This window comes from Amblyomma maculatum, chromosome 10, assembly GCF_055883805.1.
Source record: "Amblyomma maculatum isolate TAMU_Amacu chromosome 10, ASM5588380v1, whole genome shotgun sequence".
NCBI classification, from domain to species: Eukaryota; Metazoa; Arthropoda; class Arachnida; order Ixodida; family Ixodidae; genus Amblyomma; species Amblyomma maculatum.
This window is the reverse complement of record NC_139353.1, coordinates 154,886,603-154,894,739: the sequence shown is the minus strand read 5'-3', so window position 1 is coordinate 154,894,739 and position 8,137 is coordinate 154,886,603. Positions and strand designations below refer to the sequence as shown.

The 8,137-nt window shown below is 47.4% G+C and overlaps 1 pseudogene; it reads right to left on the bottom strand.

Annotated features, from left to right (window-relative positions):
- Positions 1-2,010: 2,010 nt before the first annotated feature.
- Positions 2,011-7,237, bottom strand: LOC146177748 (uncharacterized; annotated as a pseudogene).
- Between the last annotated feature and the right edge of the window lie 900 nt (positions 7,238-8,137).

Sequence of the window (8,137 nt, the reverse complement as noted above, 5' to 3'; positions counted from 1 at the left end):
TGGCCGGGTCTCTATCGCTTACTTCAGCATTATGTGGCTGCATTTGAGCTGTGCCAGCATCGGAAAAGACCATCCGTATTGTCGTCAGGACACCTGCAGCCAATCTCCATCCCAACTGACCAGTTTTTCCGTGTTGGTGTTGATTTGCTTGGACTCTTCCCGGTCACTGCCTCGGGCAACAAATGGATCGCCGTAGCGACCGACTTGCTACGCGTTACGCCATTACCCGCGCGATCCCGACTAGCTCCGCTACAGACGTCGCAGATTTCTTCCTCCACGACGTGATACTACAACACGGTGCCCCTCGTGAACTACTCACGCATCGTGGTCGCTTCTTCCTCTCCAGAGTGGTTGACGAGGTACTTCGTGTGTACACCGTCCGCCACAAATTTACCACCGCCTATCATCATCAGACCAACGGCCTCACTGAACACCTCAACCGGACGCTCACAGATATGTTATCAATGTATGTCTCCGGCGACCACCGAGATGGGGACATTAATTACCCCTTTGTAACATTCGCCTATAGCTCTTCTCGTTATGATACCGCTGGCTACTCTCCCTTTTATCTGCTATTTGGCCGACACCCGTTACTCCCCTTTGATACATCGCTATCCACTACTGACGCCGCCACTAGTACTTATGCTCGTGATGCCATCTCTCGCGCTAATGATGCTCGCCACATTGCTCGCGACAGGCTCTTTGCCTCCATAGGATCCCGGCAATCCCGTTATAACAGTCGCCACCGCGAGGTGCACTACACCCCAGGCTCTCTCGTTCTGCTCTAGCTCCCATCCCGCCGGGTGGGCTTGTGCGAAAAACTTCTAACACGCTACACAGACCCCTGCCGTATCTTGCGCCGGGTCTCCGACGTCACATACGAAATAGAACCATTGAACCCGAGGTCTTCTGCACCACGAGCTTCTAACATTGTGAATGTGACACGACCCAAGCTGTATTATTCACGCCCTGCTTTGTTTACCTAGAAGGCACCGGGACTGCGCTTCTGCGGCGGGGGTAATGTTATGTGGTGTACCATGCTGGTATACAGCAAGTGAAGAACGAAGTTTCTGGGTGTGTAGACGTAGACGAAGCTGAGTGTTGAGTTGTGCGGTTAAGCTGTGCCCATTGATTCCAGAGTGGGGTTGCCCATCGGTGCCTGATTTCCACTCGTAACAATATAAAATGATGAATCCATTGCGTATTTGTGTAAGGTGCATAGCGATTTCGGCACTGTAAAGTTTAAGTCCGCTGAATTATAATAATGTTTTGGATAGAATTCTAGTTTCCGCTCGGGGTTAAATTTTGTAGTCCAAATGTTTTCCGAGAAAAAAATATGCACATAAGGTGAACTCACAAAGTGAATATTATGAAGTGATTCTTTTTATTAGTTTCTCGTCGATTTTTCTTCAATAAATTCACTTAGTAACATCTGGTGTCCCGGCGCAAGAGGGAACACGCGATAACTATACAAGTAATAAGGTAAGCAAGTTTCATTACTTTTGTAATCCTGCACTATAATAGGATAGCAGAATTCAAAACCTGCCAATATGCAGTTATTTGCAAGAAATAAGATACGGCGGAAAAATCGCAAGGAACGACAGAGACTAATGAAATCCACGCTTTTCATGATGTTTCGAGCTATGAAGGTGCGATTCCATTAGATATAGAGAAAAGTGCCGATTTCTTAAGCTTCCAGCGTCATCTGTCATTTTTTCTCGTTTTTTTAAGGATGTTTGCGGACATTCATGCCTTAAATTCTGCAGTTTTATTATGGCGGAAATGTTTACGAAAGAAGTTAATTAAGTTTGAATAAATATGTGGAAAAGTAATTACCGAGTGTTTCTTATCCTGTTTTTCTTTAATGCGTGAAAATTACAACGGCCATGAGAAGGAAGAAGTGGTCTCTTGACTTGGGCGCGGCGCCAGTGAAAAAGAAGAAGAGAAGCTGGTGTGGATTTGGATTGGATAATATTTATTTCCTCAAAATGCACATGCACACGGTCCGCTCTAGATGGCCTCCAGTCCATGGCTGGCGGCGACCTTAGTGGCCCACCTGGTGGCCAAGGCTTGAATGCCCGGGTCCGATCTGACCAGAAGGGCCTCACATCGCTCAAGAGAAGGAATTTGTACTAGATCTTCCGGTGGAGGTTCCTCTTTACATTGTCATAGTATGTGATCATACATGGCTGTTTCGCCACAGAACCTGCACGCGGGGTTAAGGTCATCCGGGTGCATTTTTGCTAATAGGTAAGGGCTAAGAAAGGATCTCGTCTGGCGTCTCCTCCAAGCGGTCTCCTGTGCCTTATCCAGCGTTTTGTCAGGTGGTGGTAATTTGTGCCGTTCCAATCTGTAACGACTTGTGATATCGCGAAAAGATACCAGCCCCTCCTTGGAGTAACCCATGGATACGAAGGACCCACCGACTCGGTTGACGAAACGTCGAGCCATGTTGTGGGCCGCCTCAATTCCCGGATTCCCCGAGTGAGCTGGCACCCATATCACCTCAATTTCTCTGTATGGTTGCCTGATAAGTTTCAGTATTTTCTACGCTGCGGTTGAGATTCTGTCCCCCGCAAAGCTACGGACAGCAAATTTATATTCTAAGAAGATTGTATTCGCGTCGGTGACAGGTATGGCTAGTGCTACAGCTGCCTCTTCCGCGGTTTCCGAAGATTTTGTCACTACCGACCATGATGCCTGCAGCCGCCCGCGCACATCCCCCCCCCCCCCCCCCGCCAGTGCGAACGCTCCTCTTGTTGCGTATTCTGCCGCGTCAACATAGACAGCTCCTTCGCTCGTTGCGTATTTTTCGTGTAGAGCTATTGCCCTAGCTTTCCTCCTTCCTTCGTGGTAAGAAGGGAGCGTATTCTTTGGTAGTGGTTTGATCGTCAGTCGCTTGCGAAGGAGTTTGGGTAGCTGTGTTTTCGTGTTCTCGGTTGGAAGTTTCACGCCTATACCTAGGCGCTCCAGTATGGCTCTGCCTGCCTTAGTGCGCTTAAGTCGTTCTTTTTGTATTGTGAGGTGAGCCTCCTTGACTTCCTCTAGTGTATTATGTATGCCCAGTCCCATGAGTCTTTCTGTCGATATGTAGTTCGGCAGCCCCAGGGCTGCTTTGTATGCTTGCCTAATTATTGTCTCGGCTTTGCCTTTCTCCGCAGCATCTAGTTTTAGGTATGGTAGCGCATACACCATCCTGTTCAGGACAAATGCCTGCACTATCCTACAGAGGTCTTGTTCTTTGACTCCTCTCTTACGGTTGGAAATTCTTCTGAATAGCCTAATTGACATATTAACTGATGTTTTCAGCTTCTGCAGGGTTTCTTTGTTTTTCCTGTTAGCTTGTAGATACAGCCCTACACTGCTTATTGACTGCACCTCCTTGATTGGAAGTCCCCCCACGCACACGTTAAGCGGGGTTGGGGGCGCCTGGCTCCTGGAACCGGGACCGCTGGGTTTGGGTCTTCTGACCATCATCATCACCAGCCTGATTATACCCACTGCAGGGCGAAGGCCTCTATACTGTTTCTCCACTTAACCCGGTTCTGCGCTAGCTGCATCCACTTGACCCCTGCGAACTTCTTAATCTCATCCGCCCACCTAACTTTATGCCGCCCCCTGCTACGCTTTCCTTCCCTTGGAATCCAGTTTATTACCCTCAGCGACCATCGGTTATCCTCTCTTCGCACTACATGTCCTGCCCATGTCCATTTCTTCTTCTTAATTTCTATTAGAATGTCGGTAACTTGAGTTATTTCTCTGACCCACTCTGCACGCTTTCTATTTCTTAATGTTACCCCTACCATTTTTCGTTCCATAGCCCTCTGGGTTGTCCTCAACTTAAGTAGAACTCTCTTGGTTAGCCTCCACGTTTCAGCCCCATAGGTGAGTACAGGGAAGATGCAACTGTTGTATACTTTCCTCTTGAGCGATACCGGTAAGCTGCTAGTCATAATCTGCAAGTGCTTGCCAAATGCGCTCCATCCCAATCGTATTCTTCTTGTTATTTCCTTTTCGTGGTCCGGATCTGCGGTTGCTACCTGTCCTAACTAGACATATTCGCCTACTACTTCCAGTATTTCGCTACCTAATGTAAACTGCTGTTCCTTCCCGAGGCTGTTGAACATTACCTTAGTCCTCTGCATATTGATTTTCAAGCCTACCTTTCTACTTTTCCTGTCTAGGTCATCAATCATTATTTGCAGTTCATCCCCCGAGTTGCTTAGCAAGGCAATGTCATCAGCAAATCGCAGATTACTGAGGTATTCTCCATCTACCCTCATCCCTAACTGCTCCCATTCCAAGTCTCTGAATACTTCCTCTAAACAAGCTGTGAATAGTACTGGGGAGATTGTGTCTCCTTGCCTAACACCTTTCTTTATGGGAATTTTCCTACTTTCTTTATGCAGAACTATGGTTGCTGTGCAGCCACTATATATATCTTCCAGCACTTTCACGTACGGCTCGTCTACTCCCTGATTTCGCAATGGCTGCATCACCGCCGAGGTTTCAACTGAGTCAAATGCTTTTTCGTAATCAATGAATGCTATGTATAAGGGCTGGTTATATTCCAAGCATTTTTCTATCACCTAATTGATGGTATGGATATGATCGATAGTAGAGTACCGTTTCCGAAACCCTGCTTGATCCTTTGCTTGATTGCAGTCTAAGGTTGTCCTGATTCTATTCGCGGTTACCTTAGTAAATACCTTATACGTAACAGACAGTAAGCTGATTGGTCTGTAATTTTTAAGGTCCTTAGAGTCCCCTTTCTTGTAAATGAGGATAATGTTTGCATTCTTCCATGGTTCCGGTACCGTCGATGACACCAGGCACTGCGTATACAGGGTGGCCAGTTTTTCTAGCACGATATCCCCCCCGTCCTTCAGCAAATCTGTAGTTATCTGATCCTCTCCAGCTGATTTCCCCCTTTTCATAGTTTCTAGTGCTTTCTTGACCTCGTCCTTCGTCACTGGTGGAACGTCTGATTGTTTTTCCCCACCGCCAATCTAATTACGGTCCTGACTACTTTGGCTACTGTAGAGATCTGTATAGAACTCCTCGGCTACTTTGACTATCTTTTCCATATTAGTGAAGACGTTGCCCGCCTTCCTACCGCCAATCTAGTTACGGTCCTGACTACTTTGGCTACTGTAGAGATCTGTATAGAACTCCTCGGCTACTTTGACTATCTTTTCCATATTAGTGATGACGTTGCCCGCCTTGTCCCTTATCGCATACATCTGGTTTTTGCCTATGCCCAATTTGTTCTTTACCGCTTTAAGGCTTCCCCTGTTCTTTACAGCATGCTCAATTTTCTCCATGTTATACTTCCTTATGTCGGCCACCTTGCGCTTATTGATTAGCTTTGATATCTCGGCCAATTCGATCTGGTCTGTTGGATTGGAAGCTTTCATACTCTGGCGTTTCTTAATCAAATCTTTCGTCTCCTTAGACAGCTTGCCGGTATCCTCTCTAACTATCCTACCGCCTACTTCTACCGCGCACTCAGTAATGATATCTCTGAAATTATTGTTCCTTCCCTCTAGGGTAATGTCGTCATCCTCAGTTAGAGCGTAAAACCTATTCTGTAGCGAGATCCTGAACTCTTCTGCCCTCCCCCTCACCGCTAATTCGTTGATGGGTTTCTTTCTTACTAATCTGTTGCGTTCCTTCTTCAGATTTAGGCTAATTCGGGACCTCACCATCCTGTGGTCACTGCATCGCACTTTCCCGATTACCTCTACATCCTGCACAATGGCGGGGGCTGAACACATTATGAAGTCGATTTCATTTTTAGTCTCTCCGTTAGGACTTTTCCATGTCCATTTCCGGTTCTTCGGTTTGCTGAAGAAGGTATTCATGATTCGTAAGTTATTGCGCTCTGCAAACTCAACTTGTAACTCCCCCCTGCTATTCCTAGAACCAATGCCATAGTCACCTACTGCCTTGTCTCCTGCCTGTTTTTTCCCTACCTTGGCATTGAAATCGCCCATTAGTACAGTATACTGCGTCTTTACTTTTCGCATTGCCGAATCTACATCTTCATAGAAGCTTTCAACTGCCTGGTCATCATAACTACATGTAGGTGCATAGGCCTGTACAACCTTCAATTTATACTGCTTATTAAGCCTAATTACGATGCCTGCAGCCCTCTCAATAATACTATAGAATTAATCTATATTACCCGCTATATACTTATTGACAAGGAAACCTACTCCTAGTTGTCGCCTCTCTGGTAAGCCTCGATAACACAGTACATGCCCATCCTTCAGTACAGTATATGCCTCATTCGGCCTCCTAACCTCACTAAGCCCTAGGACATCCCATTTCATGCCCTCTAGTTCCTCTAACAGCACTGCTAAGCTAGCTTCACTAGCTAGGGTTCTAGCATTAAACGTTGCCAGGGTCAGTTTCCAATGGCGGCCTGTCCAGCGGAGCCAGGCTTTCTTAGCACCCCCTGCTGCGTCACAGGTCTGACCGCCGCCGTGGTCAGTTGTTCCGCAGCCGCTGGTGACTGAGGGCCGGGGTTACTGCACCAGGGTGGCCAACTCCTGTTCTGGTGAGGGAGTGCGTTGCCGGAGGTGTTCACCGGCATCAGGTTGCACCCCAAACCTGTTTATGCAATTCCATCGACACGCGGATTTTTTTTTTCATCCGGTGGAGAATTGCGCGGCACCGGGATTTGAACCCCGGTCCTCTTGCATGCGAGGCGGATGTTCTACCGCTACGCCACCGCTGCTTGTCTTCTGACCAGTAGCTCTCATTTTGGGTGTAAGCATGATAGGCCTGAATTACCTGCGAGCTCTGCGATAGTGTCTACCGCGCGTTGCAACGTTTCCTCTATCTGACCGTCGCTCCCCTTGGTGGTCCAGAGTGTGATGTCATCTGCGTAGAATGTATGTCTAAGCCCAGGAATGGCTTCCAGTCGGGGTGGAAGCTTTATGAGGGAGAGATTGATGAGAAATGGTGACAGTACTGATCCTTGCGGTGTCCCTCCACCCCCTTGCCGAAAAGGTAATGACTGTATTTTGCCAATTTTAATTATCGCGGACCTATGGCTGAGAAATGAGCGAATGTATCGGAAGGTTTTTTCTCCTGGGTTAATGTCTGAGAGGTTCTCGAGAATGGCTTCGTGTGCCACGTTATCGAAGGCCTTGGTGAGGTGTAGCCCTAGCACTGCTTTGGTGCCCGTGCATTTCGCAGTGTCGATGACGTCTGGTTGGAGCTGATTCATGGCATCCTGTGTAGATAAATTAGATCTAAAGCCTAGCATAGTTGTTGGCAAGATCTCTTTGTCCTCTGCGTACTCCTGCAGTCTGTTTAGGATCACATGCTCTATGAGCTTGCCTACGCAGGAAGTGAGCGATATTGGGCGCAAATTGGCTATATCTAGTTTCTTGCCTGGTTTGGGAATAAAAGTAATCATTGCATGCCTCCATGCCTGAGGGAATTCACCATCGTTCCAGTACTTATTAATGAGCCCCGTGATTGCCTCTACTGATTTTGCGTCTAAATTCCTTAATGCTTTGTTTGTGACCACGCCCGAGCCTGCCACGGACGTGGTGCGGAGCTGTCCCACGGTAAAGCGAACCTCTGCCTCCGTTAGTTCTGAATATAGCTCTGGAATCTAGCTCTGGATTTGGGAGTCCTCGGTAGTCTGGCAGTTGAGCCCAAGAGGCCTTGCTGAGATATCGATCCTGTAGTTCTAGCAAGAACTCTTCCGTGTGCCCTCTTATTTATGGATCAGTCTAGCGAGCTGATTTTTCTGCGTCGATTTTGTCTGTGTCGGATCTAGTAGACGTCTGAGCATTTGCCACGTTTTTTTACATCCTAGTTGTCCATTCATGCGGTCACATATCTGAACCCACTGCTTTTCTTGAAGCTGTTGTGTACGCTTCTATCTGTCTTTAGTTTCGCTATACGTTTCCTTAGCGGTCTTAGGTGTTCGTGCTTCCTCAGTCTCTTTTGCAGGCTGAGGTGGGCTTCCCACATATGGAGTAGGCCCGAGTCGGAGATTTGGCCCTCCTGTTCTATCGGCACCTCCGATGTGGTTTACTTATTATCCTCTTTAAGTGACTCGATTCAATTATCGAGATTCGTGATTTCTGTTTCGGCTGTTTGCTCTCTTAGGTCC